This window comes from Cupressus sempervirens, chromosome 9 (assembly GCF_028749045.1).
Source record: "Cupressus sempervirens isolate cs-2001-9-10 chromosome 9, ASM2874904v1, whole genome shotgun sequence".
In the NCBI taxonomy this organism is placed as follows: Eukaryota; Viridiplantae; Streptophyta; class Pinopsida; order Cupressales; family Cupressaceae; genus Cupressus; species Cupressus sempervirens.
In genome coordinates, this window is record NC_143126.1 from 265,492,234 (window position 1) to 265,516,341 (window position 24,108).

Sequence of the window (24,108 nt, forward strand, 5' to 3'; positions counted from 1 at the left end):
ACATCAAGTTCAATTACTATATTCAGTGAAAAGGTAAAGATCTCAACCATAATGAGAGATCTATAGGAAAATGAAGACAGTAGGATGATGAACATACCTAAACTACAAGCACATTTATCCCCTACCTCGGAGGCTATACAAAGGGACTTAAAGACAGAAAAAGAAGCATTATCATTACCAAGTGCAAAATCAATTAACAAATTGGATGAGTTAGCCACCAAGATGCAAGAAAAATAATTAGCCTTAAGTCACCTGAAGAAGACTTAGGAGGCATTGCTAGAGTCACCAAAGGATAATTAGAAGGTTAACTTAGACAAATTGTAAATTAACTGCTACATATTGTTAATAGATTATACCTTTGGCATTGTTGTCAAAGGGGGAGAAGTTTAAAAGTTTAGAGATCAACATCAACATAGAGGTTTGGTGATCAAAGGATGTGAAGAGAAAGGGGGAGTAGAATAAAAAATCAAGCTTCAAAGATTAGAAAGAATAGTGAGGATGAATTTAGGGGAGTTCAAGTTCATTAATCTAAAGGATATTTAAGGGTATTGCCATCAATGCCAAAGGGGGAGATTTTTGGGAGTATGAGATTATTGGCATTGAAAGATCATTAGAAGATATTGGCATTACTTAATTGGAAAGTTATATGTCTATTAGATGGTTGTTGTTGATGACAATCATAGTATCTCTAGCATTGATTGGTGAGAACTAAGTTGGCACATCCCAATAGGTAAACAAGTAAAGGAAGAACACTTCTCACGATTGGTGATCACTAAGTGATGATTGGTGACTATAAGACAAAGTTTGGAGGATTTGCAAACTAGTCATGGAAGAAGTCAAATTTGGAAAGGCAATCATATTGGATCATGTGAAACTACAAAGTGAAGATTAAGAGATGTTACATCTAACATTAGTTGGATTGTTGGATTAGTATAAAGAAAAGATGTAAGGTTACATTGGGAAAGGTAACATATTTTGACCAGTCTGAGTAGAAGACATGTAAATCAAAATGAAGGCCAACCTAGTCAGTTTAACTCATTGAGATATATGAAATGCACTAGAAGACTATAATATCCCCTTTCTATGGTAGCTAAGAATTATGGGACATTGGCTATTATTCTCAAATTTTCAATATCTATTTTGCTATAGATCCAAGTAATTGATAATGTATTGTTACTTGAGTAGTTTAGGGATCATTCAAGTAAATTAATATAATTGCATTAAGGGCAATAATCACCCACTATATCCAATATGGTAATGTAAACATGTAATAAGATATGAGGACATTATCTCTGGCACTACAAGTTGCTACTGTCAATTCATGCTATGTCTCATACATGACTATTACTTATAGCCTGTCCAAGTTTGATTATAGATTTGGAATGAAGATGCTTGTGTTTTGCCTATTATATATCTTCCTTTATTATAATCAAGGATGACAACTATAATTTTAGGATTATTTTCTTGCACTTGAATCTTATTCTTTTTCCTAGGATAATGAAGAGAAATGTTCTTAGTTGATCTAAAGGTAAAAAATTATCAATGTTCTCCTATATCTTCATTATATGCTTTGTTTTCTCCTTTCTAATATGTCTTATCTTTCTTTTTGCAATCCTTTGATGTGTTTTTTTCTTTTATAATCGATGATCTAAATTGCCAATTTTATGAGTTCATGACTTTGAGTCTCAAAGTGTTGGATATGACTTGACTTGGTATTTAATTATTAGTCTTGAATATGTAGCAAGAATCTACTACAATAGAAAATTGTAATGGTCTATGCCTAGAATGCTTGAAATTATTACATTAATCACTTCTAGTGGTTTGAAAATATGCAAAAATCATTGTTTGATGGTGTGCAAAGTTCCCTGATTGACCTTCAATCTGTGATTACAGAATCTATTTTAATATTGGACAGAAATAGAATATATTATTTTGATTGTCCCCTCATAAGTATGATATGAAACTACTTAAATATCCTCCATGAGGTTAGACACGAGGAGTCATGTCCCTCAATTAACCTTTTCTTAATTAGTTTATCATTATTACATTTCTTAAGCTATATTATTATGGGTTAAGTTCTCTAAGGGTTCCAATTATTGGGTAATGATATTGTATTTCTCACTAGCAATGTCTTCCTGTGTTTGACTATTAATGGCATCTTTGTAGCTTGACTTCATCTAAGAGGTGGAGACCATGCATTTAAAGCCAACATGAGCTAGTCATACATATAGTCATACCTATTATAGCCTTAGTAGATACCCTGTCCAAGTTTGATTATAGATTTGGAATGAACATGCTTGTGTTTTGTCTAATATATATCTTCCTTGATTATAATCAAGGATGACAACTATAATTTTAGGATTATTTGCTTGCACTCAAATCTTATCCTCTTTCCTAGGATAATGAAGACGAATGTTCTTAGCTGATCTACAGGTAAAAAAATATCATTGTATCTCTTATATCTCTATTATGTGCTTTGTTTGCTCCTTTCTAATATGTCTTTTTTTTTTTGCAATCCTTTGATGTGTTTGTTTCTTTTATAATTAGTGATCTGAATTGCCAATTTTATGAGTTCATGACTTCAAGTCTCAAAGTGTTGGATATGACTTGACTTGGTATTTAATTATTAGTCTTGAATATGTATTGGGAGTCTATTGCAATAGAAAATTGTATTGGTCTATGCCTAGAATGCTTGCAATTGTTATATTAATCACTTCTAGTGGTTTGACAATATGCAAAAATCCTTACTTGATGGTGTGCAATGTTCCCCAACTAACCTTCAATCTGTGATTATCGAATCTGTTTTAATATTGGAAAGAAATAGAATATATTCTTCTATTCGCCACCTCATAAGCATGATATGAAACTACTTAAATGTCCTCCATGAGGTTAGACGTGAGGAGTCACATCCCTTAATTAACCTCTTCTTAATTAGTTTATCATTATTACATTTCTTAAGCTAGATTATTATGGGTTAAGGTCTCTAATGGTTCCAATTATTGGGTAATGCTATTGTATTTTTCACTACCAATGTCTTCTTACGTTTGACTATGAATGGCATTTTTGTAGATTGACCTCATCTGAGGGGTGGAGACCATGCATTTAAAGCCAACGTGAACTAGTCATACATATTAGAGGGTCTAATTTGCTAATAATAGTTCTAAGATTGTTATATACTCAACACAATATACTCCTTAAAGGGCAGTTGAGGCTACTGGAGGTTCGATGGCTGATACCATCCAAGGCACTGTAGAGATCGGTAAAGAGGTGGTCAAAATGATAAAAGAGTTGCTATAGTAGCTAGTAGTTTCTCTGGTTTTTGGTCTCTATTTTTTGTAGTGGTCCTGGTATTTGGTCTTTCATATTGGTTATTTTATCTAGTTTTTGTTTATTTTTAAAACTAGGTTCCAAGTCCTTGTAAAACCTGGGTTCATTTTATAGTCCTTTTATGTGGTTTTAGGTCCCTGTAAAACCTAATTTTGCTATTGTTTAAATTGCAGGTTTTAGGTCCTTGTAAAACTTGGTAGTGTTTCATGGTTTATCTTTTTCTTTTCTATTAAAGGTTTCAAGGCCCCTTCAAAACCTATTTTTACCTTAATCTAAAACACAATATACTCCTTGTATGGTGATTCTCTCTAGTGATGTGTATTATGCCTTTAACTAGTTGTTGATCCATATCCTTGATCTTTGCAAATATCTAACTTGATATTTATTGTTTTGATTATACTTGAATTATTCTAAGAATAGTGATCATAAATTTTTTAAGTTAAAACTTTAGTATAACTCTTCACTATTATATTAATATTTAGAATATGGTTAAGAAACATATTTATTTTAACATATTCATTGTATCTAAATCTTTATCATTTATTATATGTTTTAATAACATTATATATTATTATGTTATTAATAGTATATTATATTTAATAATGAGTTATTAATATTATTTCACATCTTATCATTTTCTAAACTAGTATATTTTGTAATAAATTATATCATTTATTTTATTTTTAATTTATTATTTATTAAATTTTATTCTAGATAAGGGGATGTTACAGTCTGTTTGTCACAAAATTGCTTGTCCTCAAGCAATGAAGGCATATAATGTGAAGGTGTGTCTAATTTCCCAATGAATGATCTTGAAATGACAATTTCAATCTTGGAGTTAGGACTATCATATAAAAACATATCAAATAAAAAATCATAATATTCCATTATAACACTAAGAGAGAAAATAAAAATAGAACTTATCTTGATGTGTTGCAACACTTTCTTGCTCCCTTGTAATTGCACAAAGAGATTTACCCCTTCCAAAACCTTATGGTTGCTCTTTAGTATGCCTTTGTAAACATTAGTGGAGACTTTATCTCATCCTAGGCCTCTTAAGATATAATCTCTACTTTTTAGTGGGGTGCCCTAGCAATTCTCTCATAACCACAGTGTAGTAGGGTGCCCTACTAGTGGTTCTCCATAAACTACAACAATAGTAGGGTGCCCTTGGTGATTCTCCCTCAACTGATTCTGCAATAGGGCACCCTTAGTAGTTCCCCCTCACTTATAGCATAATAGGGTATCCTACGGAGTTCTCCCTTAACTATCACTATAATGGGGTCCCCTTCATGATTCTCCCTTAGCTGCAGCCTGAATCTCTTATGCAATAGGTTGTCTTAGCAGTTCTCCCAAGTAATCATAAACCAGTAGGGTGCCTTGTAGAAGTCCTCCCTAACATGTTATTACAACAATGTGCCCTTGCGATTCTCCCTTAATTGCAATCTTAGGAAGGTGCTAACAACAGGGTGCCCTAGTAGTTCTCTACAATTGACAATGTAGTAAAATAACCTTATAATGTTTTTTCTTACTACAATAGGGTGCCCCTGCCATTCTCCCTTAATTGCCACTATTTCCATTGATTCAATTAAATATTAAATTTCTATTATAAATAATAAACATATTTACATATATGTATTGTTTAACATTTTCATCTCTTCATTAGGGTATGACTAAGGTTGAACTTCCTCAAAGCTCCAATGTTTTCCTATTCTCATATTCTACTTAGATATTGTTGAGATTTTCTTGATCACACTTTACACTCTTGTTTGAAGTTTCTTCCTTGTCTATTTTACTTGTTGCTTCTATTTATGAAGTTGACTCTTCTTCTCACACTTATGTTTGGGTTCCCAAGGGCATCTACATATGAAACATATGCCTTTCTTCAATGTGTCCTCTTTTTATTTTTGAGCTTCCTTGCTTGGGCATTGGTGTCCTTTACTCCATTTCCCTTTATAGAAATAACATTCTTTCTCCCTATGGTATTTTCTTGAGTCTTCATTTCTATACTCTATCTTTGTTGAAAAATTCTTAGGTCTTTCTTTTGAAGGGTTTGACTCTACCATTTTTTCTTTCTAATGGTTTCTTCCAAGTTTTGAGATTTAAGCAGTTCAATAAAGTGTCTTGTGGAGTCTTTTAATCCTTCTATAAACATTTGAGTGAGTCTCTTTTGGGAAAGGTCTGGGACCATAACTAATAATTCTTTGAATTTGCGAGTCTATTCTTCTGTTGTTACAGTTTGTCTAAGTTGAGTTAGTTCTTGGAAATACCATTTGATATCCTTATCATCAAATCTATTGATGAGCTTTTGGAAGAATTCTTCATAGGATTTTACATCTTTATGTCTGAATGAGATATGTCCATGGGTTTACCAAGCATGTGTTGCTCCCTCTAGATTGACTTAGTGAATTGTAGGGCATCTTCTTCTATCATGGGATTTAGAATAAATTTTTTAAAAAAATTTTCTAACCATTGGTGCGGTGTAATCTTTTATGAACCATAAAAATTTGGAATCCTTATTTTGTTGATTTTATGTTTAAGTTCTTCATTTACAAGCCTTATGGATGTCTCCCTTCATCTATCTTCACATAATTCTTTGAATGATATCACTTCTCTAACATTTGGTTCTAGAGTTGCATGTGCTCTTGCGATGTCCTTAGTCCTAGTCATTGGTTGCTCTATTCCTTCTTCTCTTGGTAGGTATGCTCAGCATAAGAATGATGATTGTGGTATTCTGGTTGTAGAAAACACATTATTATTTTTTGAGTGAGTGTCACTAGTATCTCTTTCTTGGTTGGGGTGACCTCTCAAATTGTTGATAGAACTTCCCATCTATTGCAATGCTTTGAGAAGTGCTTGATTTGATTTTTCCATTTGATTCAATATAGTTTGCTTTGTTTGGTTGTTTTGTTCCATATAGGATCTCACCTCATTTGCTAAGTCATTCATTCTAGTTTTCTTTGTCCTCCTCTTGTAAGTTTTCTTAAGCCTTCACTCACATGATGATAGGGTTATTCTTTGATACCACTATAATGTCCCCTTCTTATGGTAGCTAAGAATTATGGGACATTGGCTATTATTCTCAAATTTTCTATATTTAATTTTCTATAGATCCAAGTAATTGATAATCTATTATTACTTGTGTAGTTTAGGGATCATTCAAGTAAATTAATATAATTGCATTAAGTGTAGTAATCACCAACTATATCCAATATGGTAATGTAAACATGTAATAAGATATGATGATATTATCTCTGGTACTACAAGTTGCTACTCTTAATTCATGCTATGTCTCATATGTGATTATTACTTATAGCCTTAGTAGATACCATGTCCAAGTTTTATTATAGATTTGTAATGTACATGCTTGTGTTTTATCTAATTTGTATCTTCCTTGATTATAATCAAGGATGACAACTATAGTTTTAGGATTATTTGCTTGCACTCAAATCTTATTTTATTTCCTAGGATAATGAAGATGAATGTTCTTAGCTAATCCACAGGTAAAAGAACATCATTGTATCTCCTATATCTTTGTTATATGCTTTATTTGCTCCTTTTTAATATGTCTATCTTTTTTTTTTGCAATCCTTTGATGTGTTTGTTTCTTTTATAATCGATGATATGAATTGCTAGTTTTATGAGTTCATGACTTCGAGTCTCAAAGTGTTGGATATCATTTGACTCAGTATTTTATTTTTAGTCTTGAATATGTATCAGGAATCTACTATAATAGAAATTTGTATTGGTCTTTGCCTGGAATACTTGCAATTATTACATTAATCACTTCTAGTGGTTTGATGGTATATAGAAATCATTACTTGATGGTGTGCAAAGTTCTATGACTGACCTTCAATTTGTGATTATTGAATCTATTTTAATACAAGAAAGAAATAAAATATAGTCTTCTGTTCACCCCCTCATGAGTATGATATGAAACTAATTAAATATCCTCCATGAGGTTAGACGTGAGGAGTCACGTCCCTCAATAAACCTCTTCTTAATTAGTTTATCATTATTACTTTTCTTAAGCTATATTATTATGGGTTAAGACGGTCTCCAATGGTTCCAATTATTGGGTAATGATATTGTATTTCTCACTACCAAAGTCTTCTTGTGTTTGACTATTAATAGTGTCTTTGTAGGTTGACTTCATATGAGGGGTGGAGACCATGTGTTTAAAGCCAACATGAAATAGTCATACATGTTTGATGGTCTACTCTACCAATAATAATTCTAAGATTGTTGTATATTCAACATAGTATACCCCTTTTATGGTGATTCTCTTTGGTGATGTGCATCGTGCCTTTGGTTGTTGATCAATATCCCTGATCTCTACAAACAACTATCCTTGATATTTATTGTTTTGATTATACTTGAATCATTGTAAGAATAGTGATGATAAATTTTTGAAGTTAAAACTTTAGTATAACCCTTTTAGTATTATAATTAATATTTAGAATATGGTTTATAAACATATTTATTTTAACATATTCATTGTATTTGAACCTTTATCATTTATTATATATTTTAATAACATTATATATTATTATGTTATAAATAGTGTATTATATTTAATAATTAGTTATTAACATTATCTCTTATCTTATCATTTTCCATATTAGTATAGTTTTGTAATAAATTATATCATATATTTTATTTATCAATTTATTATTTATTAAATTTTATTCTAGATAAGGGGATGTTATAAAGACAGAGGGAAATCATAACTCAATTGAAGGGCCAAGATAAAGAGGTAAAATAGGAAGATTATTAAAGACAAGTTCTATAAAAAAATGACAAGTTAGAGGAAAAGATAAAGAGAAGAAGAGAACGATTAGTGAACACAATGTGTAAGAAAGATGAAAGGTGAAGTCAGAAGAGAGTGATCAAGCAATTGCAATCAAGGTACAATGTAGAGAAGTGCACAGTGTAGTAGAATTAGATTAGAGAATATATTGGATCTAAGAGGCAAAGAGTGCCATAACCATATCAGAGATTTAGTTGTTTCCTAATAGTTACAACAGGTAAATCCTTGAATCTTGTGAATCTTTGAATCGAGTGAATCCTAATAGGTTCTAGTTGTAAACCCTCTAATAGGGTATACTCTCAAAAGAGTTTTGTAAATCTTTTATCAAGATAGATCTTATTAGATATGTTTGTACTTCTAATAGGGTACAAAGCCACTCTTAATAGGGTGAACCCTCAGAAAGGATAGTTGTATGCCCCTAATAGGGAAACTCATTTAATGTAGTAGTGAGCTTTGTTGGTATCATCCCCACTGTGGTTTTTAACTTCTACAAGGGTTTTTGCGTGACCACAATCATTGTGTCATGTGTTATGTGTGTGTGTGTGGTGATTTGATCTTATTATGCTCTATTTGCAAATAACGGTCATATGTTTTACAACTTGGAATAGAGCAAGTTTTATAGATTAGTAGTTAAAGTTTGGGAATATCTGATTGCGGTGATTCACCTTCCTTCTCAGTACTTATAAATCCTAATAGATGCACACATTATCACAACAATCAAAACATGAAAAATGATATGTAGCACCTTTGGACACTTGTCAACACTCAATTCCAACTACAAGATGAAATATGTTGATTTACCAAAATGACGATGAAAAGGCAAAAACTAACCTAAGAGACTATTCACTGAAACAGTTGTGTGGATAACCAAAAACATCTCCAAAACTTTGGAATAAGCCTGAAATCTCTGGATACCTCATACATGCTTCTCTAATGATCTCTGCTTATCTGCATTATTATATATGTATATTGTTATTTACTACTCTGGAACACTATAGAACATGACTCTCTAATACTATATTCATCTTCTAGAAACTTGCTTCAAGAAGTTTGACATCAATGACAACATAATATTTATATAGTAACCAGCTTATAGAGATTAAAAAATAAGCATGGTCCACTAAGAAGTTATGTGATTAGCAAGTTTATAATTTTTGTTTTAAATAAGTAGCTTGTTATAGAACATTACTAAATAACTAGCCTATTAGCATTGCAAAATAGGCATGATCTGCAAAAACGTTACACGATTGGCAATATTATAGTTTTTGCAAAATGATATCACAAGCTCATTAATACTCTCACAAATAGAATAGTTGTTCCTCTTTTTGACAAATTAAAAAGCATTAAAATTAATATTTAGAGTTCTACAAACTAGCTATTCATTATTCATATTGCTTAAGCTCTGACAACTCTTGCAACTAAGATTTAGTAGGACATTTGTTATACCCATTCTATGTAGGAGTTATAATCTTACCTAAGCAATCTTCCTAGTGAATAGTAGGATGGCCCCATAATCTAAATGGTTGTTTAGGTTCCTCCCACCACAATAATTCTAGGTGGGGCTCGATACTTGCCTCATAGGGCCCCATGAATGCACATTGTCATTATGCCTACCTAAAATTTTATGGGAAAGGGTGATCCCTACTATTTTATGGCCACCACCCCTACTATTCTGTGGCCCCTACAACTTATCTAGGGGGGCAGGGAGTAATGGGGATGGGTTATCCTATATCCTCCTAATTTTTGCTTCAACAACTACTCAAATTGAGTGCCACAGTCTAAAGGGAAGTGCTCAAATTGAGTGTCACTAAATAGTTGTTGGATTTCAAATTTAGTTACTATAGTAGCAAGTGGCATTTATGTATAGGGGAAGGTCCTGCAACTTCTATCTCCCCCCACCCACAACTATAGTAGCTTTCTTGGTGTGAGGGACCTATAATGGGAGGAGATAGGTTTATATCTCCCTCCCACCCAGGAATTATAGGAAAGGGTGGGAGGGGTGCAGGGGAATTATAGTATTCTATTATTGAAGGTCCTATCATTGCCCATAAAATAGGAGGGGGGATGGAGTCATTTAATAAGTTCCCATGCTGAAATGTAGAAGAATCAAGGGGGGGTGGGGGGGTGATGATGAATGATTTCAAGTCCTTGAATTGTTCCTCTACTCACTCAAGCATAAGGGCTAGCGGGTTTAGGCACAAAATATTATACTAGGTAGTGGTCCAACAATGATCAATCAAATTACTCCATCACCCTTGGATCCCTATCCTATCAATTCAGGTAGGGGTCAGGCTAGAGAGCCTAGAGGCAGTTGAACAAGAGTGAGTTGGCTCAGGCTTTTTATCATGATTCCCCACCAGGAGACACTAAACCAACCCCTACATATCTAGAAGTCATTCCCACCTCTACAGAAAGAGATGATTTGTCCTTCCACCCAATTCTAGTTCTTGTCCCTTCAAGTTCTAGTTTATGCTTCTCCACATCCATATATGGGCAGAGCTATCGACACCACTACCAGTAGTGTTTGAGTGAGCATCCCAGCAGGCATCCCCCTAGTTCCATTTCCTAATCAAAAGTAGCTTCTAGGTCAATAGCCAATAGCGAGATGAGGTAGAGGCATTAGAGGCAGATCTAGATCCCATGCCATCAGAAGCAAAAGTAATTTTAGGTATGGATCAATGGTGAGACTGCACATCTGACACGAGCACCCAAAGCAATGGTAGCAGTGGGAGCAATAAGAGGGGCAAGGGTAGCTGGAGTAGTTCTCTTTTTTGGGTGGGCCCAGTTGAACAGAACCATGGTGGCTGGGAGAACTACAGAGTGGTGGAGTGAGTGGTAGCCCTTCATCCTCCCACCTGGGCTAAGATACTGAAGACCAGAGTAGCAAACAGCTAGAGAAATCCCAATTGTAAAGCAATTGTGGATCTGTCGATTTAGGCAAAGTTGGTCTGGGAGATCTAGTCAATTTTGTTTCTTATGAGTTCAATAAGAAGTCACCCCTACGAGCGAGAGATGCTTATGTTCATTCTATTGACTGAGCCCTTTTCACTACTATCACGACACTGAAGCGAGAAACATCACTGGAGACAAAGATGATGGAGAAAGCCAGGACAACAAAAGTGATGGGTTGTTCCATGTTAAGATCTAAATTGAGACCTCTGCACCCTATGTTCGTGATTGTGATGAAGAGTCAGATGTTCAAGATCAATAGCCACCAAATCCATCCATATTCATATCCACATTTAGGTAATAGGGATTGAGGTCCGGAAGCAAAGACATCAAAATGAGAAGCAAGGGTGCTCTATAAAATAATGCAGCTCCAGATCAAGATCAAGAAGCAGATTCGGTTGTTGTGGATTGGGATGCAGTTCCATATCTAGGTACAGAGTGGGTCATTGACTGAGTTTCATATCCATGAGATCTGGCACCGCTATGTATGTAGTAGTGGAGCCAAAGCTAGAAGCTGGGATGGTAGAAAGTTGGGGGAAGCCAATGCGAAGCTAGTTTGAGCAGATCCAAATGCAAATTTTTTGGGTGTAGATCACCCTACCACTTTACTGTCAGAATTGGCCTGCTAGTACCTGTGAATGACTTAGTTGACTAGGTCTTAAGGCCATCACCTTGCCCAAGATCCCTTCCAATTCCAGGTGTTGATACCCAATTCGCATTTATGAGTCACCACCTCATCCAACTTCTTTGTCATCCCAATGAGGATGCCTCATTCAGGCATGAGCCCCTCTGCATCATCCTATTTCTCCCACCCTAAGTCCTCCCACCTAGATGATAATTGGTTCAAGCCCATTATTTCCACATTTGCAAATGTCCCTACTTTGTTGAATGTTCTAGTATCTACACGTATTCCTATGGAGGACACTCCATTCCCATTCAATGCATTCCAGGGGGGACAATCCATGTTCATTATGAGTTGTTCCAACATCTCCACCTTAGAACTATAGGGAAAACCTTTTGATTAGACGAGCATAGTGAAGTGTTCATTCCATGCCACAAACTAAATCAATGATCCATTTGGTCCCTCCTTATCTCCCTTGCTAGCCCCTATTGTATCTCCTACCTCTCCACCCCCCTTATCCAGAAAGAGTTTAGTGGTTAGATAGCCCACCAAAATGGGGTTGGGAGGGAGAATATAGTTCAAAGGTGGGCCTTAAAATATATTATTTCCTAAACCCTTTAGAATAGTAGGGGTAGGTGCCTTACCTTAAAATATATTATTGAGAACTAGCTACCTATGCAGGGTGGGAATAAGAAGTTGATCAAGTGTAGTCGAGTTGGCCTTTGAGATAGTAGTGGTGAAGGAATAGCTTGAACTGATCATGGGGCATGAAAGATGGGGAATGATTGGTCTGATCACCCACCCCCACCAACCCCCTTGGCCCCCTAATATTCTAAGGGTCCATATAGATAAATAAAGCCCACATTGGTGTAGATAAAATCTCCACTTCTGGAATCACCCCCATAGCCTATAGAATGGTAGGGAAGGGGAAGGGCCTATATAATGGTAGGGCAGTAACGAAGGCAATGGAAAAGCATAGTAAGCAGCCCTACTGACTTTCCATGACCTAGTACCAGTAAATGATCCAGCGGTATTATAAGGTAGTCAGCTTTAGTTGCTTGCCCTACTATTGAAAGATGGGAAAGGTAGAAGCTTAAGAACCATCATCATTAGTGGAGGTAGGGGCATAGCTTGTTTTAGTTCCTCTAGTCATAGAGTCCCTAGTCTAGAATGAAGTTGACTGAGTGAATGAAAGTAGTTTATGACCCATCACCAATAGCAAAACTACAAGAGGCAATAGGATTATTAAGCTTACTTCCACCAAAGCCATAGAATTTTAGGGCCCTATTGACCATCCCCTAGTCTCGTAGTGGAAGAAGTTTTTTTCTCTAACTTGGCTCGCCTACTATTCTATGGCTCACTTCCCTACTATTCTATGGTGATTCCCTATGAATAGTAGGGGGCAAAAACCTACTAGAATTGGCCTTAAAATTCTATAGGTGATTCTGCATGCACATAAATTGCCTATAGAATTTTAAGGCTTTTATACATATAATATTTATGGCTATTCATTTGCTTGATCCAATCATTCCTTGTCACACATTAGTTCATTGATCAATCCCTCTCGACAATCAACTATTTATTATATTAATAAGTAAGCCATGCCATAATAATTATAGGGATCGGTAGGACAAACTGTATAATGAAAACACAAACTGTGGAATGAGCTGGACAAGGCCCCAGAAATGAATCAAATCAATCGGCCCAAAGCCATAAAATTATAATGCATGATGGTGCAGGGTAGCCCTATTATTATATTTTTGGCATGAACACCTAGATCATTAGAGTTGATGTCATTCTCATTTAGATCTGTGTTCCCATGCCTACTATTCTATGCGGTCAACCCTACCCCTGCATGCATACCCCTAGCCAAGAAGGGGAAGGGACCAACCCACCCCTACTATTTATAAGGGGAGGCATGAATAGAAGAAGGCACCACAAAGAGCAAGAGAGCTCAATGGAATAAAGGTAACACCTACCACCAGAACACCTATATTAGTGGGATCAATCTACTTCCTTTCACAAGAAATGAAATGAGAAAGAAATGGCTAACCAATCCTGGAATAGTTAAGAACCACTTCCTTAGATTGGTCTGCTCCAAGCTAATGAGTTCCCCTAGAGTTAAGCTTGTCTGCTAGTGACATAACTAAATGATGAGCACTCACTATGTAGAGGTGGTTAGCATTCGAAGGGAATTTCCAAGTGGGAAGGTGGGGTGACCTTTCATTTTGATACCCCTAAATAGATTATTGCCCTTGCTTATTCATTCCCTACTATCTATAGGCAAGAAGTGCAAGGCATTATGAGATAGCCCTTACTATCTATAGGCATGCACAAAGGTGATAGGCAGAGAGTGTAGTTTACCTTACTATCAATAGGGCATTCCACTGGCATTGCATTTGATGAAGGCAAAAAATGAAGTGAGTCAATTGGAGCAGCTTGGTAACAAAATAGCATGAATAATCTAGAAGGAGCCCTACCCAATAATAGGCTACCAGGGCCCCACCTAATAATAGGCTACCGAGGCCCTGTCCAATAATAGGTGAAGGTGCCCATTTTTTCCTAGGTGGCCCCTAAAATAATAGGCTAGGCTACTGGGGCAATAATATGTTATGGGGACCCTACTATTCTAAGGTAAGGTAAGTGTCCCTACTATTATATTATTGTAAAGGGGAGGTTCCTCATGCAGTTGGAAGTTCTTCATTAGAAATTCATTAATAGTAGAACCCAACAAACCAGAAATAGGAATGCAGGTGGTAGTGTTGATCTAGGTGGATGGAACCGCTGCTGATTAGAAACAAATAAAGGTGAGTGAAATGGCTTCACTCTACCAAGCATGCCCATTAGAATCTTGCCCCTCTATCCCATCAAACACATTCAAGAATAGCATGTGTTTCAAGATGCTTAGTTGAAAGCTTGGTGTATGTGGCCTAATGTGGTGTTTTTATCAATAAAGCCTTTCTTTCTAAGCCAAAGAGGGATAGCCCTTTTTTTTGCTTAAATAATTGGTTCGGCATGCCCTTATAATAGTAGGGGCAGAATTGCATAACTAGCCATTGGGCCTATAGATAGTATGACAATTAGTGTTTGAAAGCTTATGCCTACTATTTATAAGTGGCTAATGGCTCTCTTAGTCCATCCGAGTTGGTGGCTCTCAATCAATAATTGGTGGGAATGCATAGAATGAGAATGCTCGAATTGCTAGAATGAGACTTCCCCCTATAGAATGGGAAGTGTGGGACTTAGACATAGCGAATTAATAAGTGGACTAAGCTATTCCCTACCCAACCCCAATATTGTGTGAGGCAGTTCAATAGGTAGGTTCTTGCGGTATCCATAGCATTGGGAACATCTAGATCGAGGATGAATCTAATCTTAAAATTGGTTTTCAGGCAAGTGCCCATAGAGGGCAATTTAATGAAGTGAGTGAGCAATAAATGATGATGTATATAAGACTATCTAGCTATATGAGGTTGAGGTTTGATTCCAATCCCATTCGTTTCCCCATCTCAAATGTCCACTTCATTCCTCTATCCCACCACCTATAAATTTTAGGCACCCATCATTGGTTAGTGCACGCATAAGCCTCTACTATTCAATGGAATCATTCCCCATCTATGAAACTACATAGGAAGGAACGTTTCTTATTGGATCATATTATGCCTCTACATCTATATGGCTAGTTGTCCCCACTAAATGCACTGAATTAAATTTTCCAAGAAGGATCACCTCAATCAATTCATTTTAGCCTTCATCAAGACAGAGAGAAGAGTCATCAATCTGGTGTAGTCAAGAACGGACCTCACAAACTGGAAATTGTGGTAGGTTAGGGTAATCTAAGTACTAGAGTAGGTAGTCAGCCCCACTGCATTCTTCACTTTTTCAATCGAATGGATGGTTGGGAAGCCTCAATCAATTAATTTGTCACATCAAGATGGCCCTACCCCACCCCTACTGCCCCACCCCCATTATTTTAAGGTAAGGTAAGGTAAGGTAAGGGCCCACAAACAGATCCCTATATTGAGTGGGCCCCTTTGCCTATTATTGTCCCTACTATTATATTATTCCTACTTATAAAAAATAGGCAGATCCCTATATTGCCCCAAACAGATCCCTATATTGAGTGGCCCCTTCGCCTATTATTGTAAGGGTAAGGGCTATGGGGGTTCTAATCAAGCCCTAAAATTCTATGGGGATTGGGTGGGAACTTAGGAGGAGGCTATGGGGGGTAGATCCTTAGAATAGTAGGGCACTGATTAATAAAGAGGGTCTGCTTTGATATTTTTGCTTTCATTAGCAGGCTTAAAAATGGTAATGGTGCATGCCAACATGCGTGAATGCATGTAGAGGGCCCCTAAAATTATATGGACCCCACCCTTTAGAATAGTAGGGCCATAGCCTTAGCCATAGAATTTATAGGATAGGATAGGATCGGATAGGATAGGGCCACCCACCCAACTATATTAGCAACTAGCGTTAGCCTACTAGCCCTTTAGATACTAGGCAAATATACTGGTTTAAGAGCCAATCAATTTTGACTAGTTATACCATGCCTCATCTTCGTTTGGAGGGCGATTCTTATGGCCGCCCCGTAGAAGTCTACCAATTGGCTAGGGTGGGTCCCAGATAGATATAGGGGGCCATTTCATAATTGATGGTAGGCTCACATACGAAGGCTCACACTACCATATAAATACATAACATGAGTGAGCCCTATAATCCCCAAACACCCCTATCTACACTACTATAGATAGGGGTGGGGAGGGGTAGGGATGTATAAGAGTAGGGTGGGCCCAACAATTAATAGCCAGTAGTGGTCCCTACTATAGCCTCTGGGATGGGTGGGATGATAGGTGGGGATTAGCTGTTGGGTGGGATGAGTGGTTGGGAATTCTAGCCCCCGCTAGGTTTCGATTCTGACTTCAAGCTTGTGAGCTTTGAGCCGAGCCCTGCCCCCACCCACGGGCCCCCTGCCTATCTAACTATTTCAGTTTCTAACCCTAGATTATTGTCTCTACCTTCATGAGCTAGGTGGAGTACATGCTATTATAGATAGTTATTCTCTCCTTTATAAATTGAACTATATAAGTAAGTCTCTTGAACTAGTTGAACCGAAATGGTAGGTGGAGAACCAGACAACCCTAAGATAGGCCCTTGGGGTCTAGATAGAAGGAAGGGTTGGGCCACCCAACCCCTAGGAACTACAAATAAGTAGGTCTCACTGCACCGAGGAACTATAGGTAGGGAACCCTACTATCTATAGGCACGCCCCTACAGGCCTATTCTATTACCCCTGTTCATATGCATGTAGGCCCCCAAGGAAACTTAACTTAGTTGGCCTATCCCCTTGAACATCTAGCCAATTTAGAGTAGTCGGGGCCAGTATTGCCATATTATAGACGTCCTATAGCCCATACCCTAGCCTAGCCTATAATTTTATGGCCTATAATTTTATGGGGGGCCTATCCCTAGCCTAGCCCCCCTATAATTTTATGGGCTAGCCTTATAGGATGGCTAGCTGGCTAGGCTATAATAGTAGGGTAGGGTATGGTAGGGTATGGTAGGGTAGGGCTCATAAAACCATACCATTAAATTTTAGGTTAAGGGGCTAGGACTAGGGCTAGGGTAGAATCCCACCCCCAACTATCCCCATAGGGTCAGTCCTTCCCTTTCATAGTAGGGGCCCCTTCGCCTATTATTGAACTCTATATGCACCAATGCAAGAGTGGGGCAATAGAATGGGTGGGTGGGGAGATATTGGCCTACCTCGAGGTAGGCCAATATCTACAATTATTATTGGGGGGGGGGGGGGGGGGGGGGGGGTGGCTTCATGTGCATGCAAAGGTATATTAATAATAGGGACCCTTGGAATAGTAGGGCAAGCGGTTGTTCAAGGATAGTGAATCTATTTCTGACATGATTCTTCCATCTCCCAATCCTTCCTTGTCCTTTTGCCCTACAAGCTTATGTCCCTCCTGAGTGAGTCTTAGGCTCATCAAATCCATGATGATGGTGCAACATGATAACCTTCATCCTCTGGCCCATAGGGGCCACCCTACTTCCATAATGGCAGCCCCACCCTATTCATGGTGGGTAGAGCAAGGAGCATTAGAATTGATACTCGACTCTTGCCCTACATGCCTTCCCTTCTTATCCCCCACCTCTAGCCTTAGCCCTTAGCCTTCCAACTGAGGATTTATAACTTAGTTGGAATGGATCGCAATATAAGTTATATTGCATCAATTGGGGGCAAGCACATATGCTATAGTTAGCCCATGAGAGCTGAGGTGACCACTGCCCTATTGCCACCCACCTTTAGAAGAGATTGCCACCCTTCCATGATCACCTACCCCAGACAATAGGGATAGGCACCCAAGAATCCACTTATCCCATACAATTTTATGGGCCCATCCCACTAGCTATGATCTGACAGGAACCAGAAGTTGGGCCTTAGCCTTAAAATAGTAGGGCATTGGGGTTGATAATAGTTGAGAAATAATCTAATAATAGGGCCTGCTGCCCAAGAAAGATTGAAAGCTTGGATCGGCTACAATTATACAAATAAAAAAGGGCCCGCAAGGGCCACCCAACCCCAACCATCCATCGATAAAGGAGAATGAACCTTAATGTATGCCATCATTCTGTTTCATTTACATTGCCTATAGTTTCTTTAGGGTTGTAGAGGGCTAAGTCATCTCCCCAAAATAATCTAAAGGGGGGGAGTTGAGATTAGATGGCAATACACAAGGAGAACAACCTAGGCTTCGATCCACAAGATTGGTGAGGTGGCCTCCACAGCGGCACATTCAATTTGGCCCTATCTCCTTTTGTTGTGAGTGAGTCCCAATCTCAGATCAATGGAACTAGATATGGTTGAATGGATGAAACTAGATATGGATTGGAATCTCTATATCTAGAAGCAACGAGTACCCTACCATTCTATAGGGAAGCCAAAATTGTTCAATCATCATCTTATGGGTCATGCTAAATGGATGGGTCTGCATGAAAAAGTTGATTGAATGGGCTCGATCTACTAGTGATAGAGGGATGGGATACATTGAAGAGGTTCAACCTGCTAGGGATAGAGAAATCAAATTTGTATTGAATGCCTTGCCCATGGCTTTCATCTCATATCCTCCCTAGTATTGACACCGAGAGGATCCGAATGAGTAGGGGATGGATTTAGGAAGGGGGAAGGGTTGCTTGCCTGTCTAGATATAGAGGTAGATATTGATGATAATACAACTACTACAAAAAAACATTCTTTAGAATAGCCCATTATTCTTTTATTGCAAGCATTCTTCTAGAAAATAATAAGTTAAGATACAAGCACCTTGGTATCCATTCATAACAGTTCTCGGATGAAGAGCTTGACCTTTCTTTTGTTTGAATGGGCCCGAATAATAGAAAAGAGGGAGGGGTATGAAATTTTGAATAGATCAATTCTTGATAGGTTATGTTCTTTTCTCAGGTGAGTTTTGGATGCTTCATGGCAAATTTGGATCAAACATGATGGTGATTATGCCTAACATTGAGCAACAACCTCATTTATATTTATAGGAAGAGTCGAACCGTGCCATAGGGAGGGTAGGTGGAGATAGGAACTCTATTTTCAATTCATATCTATCTACATGAAAACCACCTCTAGCCCCTCTTCTCTATTGTTGGCCATATCCCTTCAATTCCTGGGATAATGAATCGATAGTGGACATATCAGCAACTAGGAGTGGGAGCCTCTAGATTGATTGGGGCCGTATCAGTAATACCTCGGGCATATGAGTAACTAGGAGTGAGTAATCAATGAACTAAGAATAGGGTTGACCTACGAGCCCCAACCAATCTGGTGAGGGAACAAGCAAAAAAACCAAGAATGGTTGGCATCAGAGTAGTCCACTAGAAACTAGTTGAATTGCCTTGTGCATGCATCAGTAAAGTAAATATGACTTTGAAAGGGTTATCCATCCATAAGTACCAGTGTTGAGTGTGTTCTAGAGGAATCTGGTGGACCATCTTTGTCTGTTTGTGCTAGAGTGGGGGCATTCAAAATTCTATAAGGGCCCTATCCCTAGCCCTAGCCTATACCCATACCATAAAATTTTAGGGTAGTTTACCCCCATTGTTTCTATAGGCTACAATAATATGTGCGAGGATGGATAGGATAGGATGGTTATAATAGTAGGGTAGGGTAGGGCCCTTACCATAAAAGGGGTCCGAGGATGGATAGGTTGTTTGGCTATAATAGTAGGGTAGGGTAGGGCCCATAAAACCATACCATAAAATTTAAGGCTAGGGGGCTAGGGGCGGGCGCAATAAAATATTAGGCAATAATCTGAAAGGAGCACAATAAAATAATAGGCAATAATTTGCCCCCATAAAATTATAGGGGCCCTAATAAAATTATAGGCCAGAAAACCATAAAATTATAGGGGGCTAAGGGGTGGGCACAATAAAATAATAAGCCCCTAGCCCCCTATCATTTTATGCCTTACCCAAACGCCCTATAATTTTATGGGCCCTATAATTTTATGGGTTATCCCCTAGACCTATCATTTTAGGTAGGTAGGCCTGTAAAATTCTAGGGATATGTTTAGGGCCCATACCTAACCATACCTCAAAATTCTAGGGCTAGGGCTCGGTGGTCCAACAACAGATCCAATAGTAGTTGCTTTTGATGAAGTCGTTGATGTAGCATATCAAAGTGGACTCTGTTGTTTATGTCTCAGCAACTACCTATTTTTCTTATAGATTGATTGAATAGAGTTGTGAACCGAGAGCCTAACCTGATAGAGAGAGAAGTTTCGTTGGGGAGCACCAAAACTAGATAGAACTATGAGAGGTTGCAACTGGGGCTAGAATATATACGTAACATGGCCCCTACTATTCAGCAAGTGGGAGCCCATAGCCCATAAAATTTTAGCCTATCTTATCATTGTAGGCCCCTACAAGAATCTCCCATTTTAGATTCTTGGGGGGGGGGCATTATTTTGATAGGCCAATGTAGGGTGGGTGCCTAAGACTATTATAAGGGGTTGGTTGGCATGTTACATATAGAATGGTCCTACCTCCATTAGAATAGTTGGGGCCATAGAACCATACAATAGGAGGGGTGCTAGCCCAAAAGAGCACGTCTCCTCTACACAACTACTTCTATAGTTCACTAGGTTGGGAATAATAGTGAGAATAGTAGGGGGACCCCAATAAAGAATTGTTGTGGGTGGGAATCATAGGGCTGAAAAGTGATTCTTGCCACTTCCTGTATAAATAGTAGGGGTAGCCCATAGAAGGTAGGCCCTTACCAAGAACAAAGGCTTCTAGGGTAGCAAGGTGGCCCTCTATTCTATTGTTTTGGGAGTAGCACATTCAACATTAGCACCACTAGTAGCAAATCCTACATAGCCATAAGTCCTCATTTCAGATCTAGTGTCTGTTTAATATCAAAACCCAGTAATGAGGCATATCCTGTTGATTCACCAATTTCAGACCCAACAAGTTCTCGCATCAGGAGAGGAGATGACAGGATGGGTGGCCCCCCCTACTATTTTATGATTCTATGGCCCCCCTACTATTTTATGATTTGGCAAGGGTTTGAGATAAAGTCACAACACCCTATATAGATAGATAGGCAGGGGCTAAGACATAGGCATTTGACCAAGTTTACTCAGTTCCAAATTTGGCCCCATAGAATAGTAGGGCCTGTGCGAGATCCAATAACATTACCTGTTGATCCAATTGATCAAGATAAAGCCTTATAATAGTAGGTCTACATCTCCCCATTAAATTTTAGGCTAGAACAATAGGCTTAAGTTCATACAAGTCAATTCTATCCCTACAACATTAAGGGAATCGTCGCCTAACATGCTCGCAACTAACCATAAAATAGTAGGCTTGCCCCCTTGCTACCCTAATGGCATGGTAGCCTATTATGATTCCAGAGGTTGTGGGCCCCTACTATTCTATTATGGAGGATGGGGATGCATGTTACATATAGAATATTGAACCCCCCTACTCCCTACCCCTGTAGGAACAACTATTTTAGTCCTCATTTTGAAGCCTGCTCCCCATATAATTTTAGGGCTATGTCTCCTTCCAGCTTATTATAATAGTAGGGGAGAGAGGGCTATCAACCTCTTGGCACTTCACCACTAAGAGAGTTTGGAGGGCTAACACCTACCTTCCTAACTAGGCCAGAAGGATTGCCTATCAAATTTTAGGGAGTGTGGGAACAAACTCAAAAAATGAAACTAAGCTTTCCCCCTAAAATTTTATGGGCTATTCTATTCTAGGGCCAACAAAGTTGATTATATAGCTAGCGATAGAACTATTTTTATTGGTGTGAGTAGCCAACGATAGAAGCAGTAGCAGAAGCTAACCATTATTTTGATAGGGGTTTGAGAGCCTACATTTATCAGGAGGTGACCCATATAGATAGAGGGCTATCGATATAAGTATGCGTGAGTGTAGTGATTATGGGAAGTGATAATTAATCAAGGGTAGCCCATAGCCCCACTATTTTAAGGTAAGGCATGGCAATAGCAATGATGGTTTAGCGAGGGAGAGATTTGTTGTTCGATTGCTAGTGATAGTGGGTGTAGGATGGAAAGAGGTAGAAGTGCATCATGGACGAGGTTAGTGTGAGTCCAGGTGATAACTCTCAAAAGACCCACCTCCGAGTGCTTTTGATAGTGTGTGTAGGAAAGATTGGTTTATAGTGAACCGTATAATAGTAGACCTTACCTGCCTAAATTGAACTTTCTTTCCCACTCCATATATTGAGTGGGAGGTAGCCCTTTGTTAACACTATAAAGGGCTAGTCAAAAGAAAGGTGCCCTACTTATCTATAGGTGGACCAAACCACCAACCTTCCCCACGCCCTTTGCCTATTATTGTAGGGGTAGGGGTCATTGCCATAGTAGGGGAAAGGCTATCCAAACCACCAACCTTCACCTTCAATCAATTGGCCCACCATCTCAGATTCCCTACTATCTATGGGACCTAAAATTTTATAGGACCCCACATTATATAGAATCTTCATGCCCTACTATTAGAATCTTCATGCCTGATCCAAAGTTTCTATTTGGTTACCTCTCTCTTGATCCCTTGCCCATTTCTTTATTTAGGGTCTGCTCTCCATAATTATAAGGATAGGGCCTTCCCATTTATTTAGGCTAGAGAGATTAGGGGTATACTGCCAATGTTGTCGCTAGTGACTCTCCCTATTGTCCCTCTGCCAACACTAGGGAGTGCCTATTGAATGGTAGGGTGCCTATAGAATGGCAGGGCCCATGAAGATTTATGAGCTTAGGTTTGAGTTCATGATGAAGTTGCTTCAACAAACTATAGTGGAGAAATTGCATCATCTATACGTGATACACCTCGATGCAAAGTGCCACCCTTTAGAACCATAAAATTCTAGGGGGGCCCACCCCCCATTTGGCACCCTCACCATAGAAGATAAATATAGTAGGGTTGGCCCCTACCAGTTATGTTGTTAACTTGCCTAATGGGTGGGATTGTTCACCAGTTTGTCCTATATATTGAAGGGTTAATGAGGAAGAGTTCAATGAAGGCAAGCCCAGAGAAGGCCTACCTAGTAGTTCATTTCAAGTTGTTTATTGTATCTCCCTATAACTTTATGGGTGGTCTCACTCTAGGTAACAAGAATAGATGCTCCAACAGACATGAGGCTCCTAATCTATGAGAAATGGGATCCTAATTTTCATGTGATTAAAAGTACCTATGTTTGCATGCACTCATAGGAATCTACTAGTGCCCCCCTACTCAATAATGGGTTTTGTTTGCAGCAACAATAGCTTAGTCCCAAGAGATTGGTGTTCCTATGCCCATTATAGAGTAGGGAACCCATTATAGAGTAGGACAACAAATAACTTAGTTCTAACATCGAGTCGAAGCGATGGAAGTGTTGAGAAAGCAGTTCCCTATATTAAAAGGGCCTAGCTTAATCCAAAAAAGAACTAGTCAATTGAGTGGACCTAGAATCCATTCCAAGGCCATAGCCTGCTATTTAAGATCTAGATCCACCAGTCACCTATAGATCCTATAAAATGGTAGAGGGGGCACCTAAGGCTTTGTCAACTACCCTTTAGAATACTAGGGGAGACAAAGATAAAGGTAGATAGAGCCAAGGTAGGAGAAGCAAAGGGAGAGGAAGAGGAGTAGCAGGTAGAGGGCAAGGCACCAATTATAGGGTGGGGTAGCCTAGAGAAACTATAGGGTGTGGTCAAGATTATGACCTTAGTGATCGATCTCATTGAATTGGAATTGGGATCCCCTAGCTATATAGAATAGAGATGGGGATACCATCACCTATTCAAGTAAGGGCCCCAACCCTAGATACAACTATAGCAGTTGAGCCCTAAACTGCCCCTACTTTCATATTATT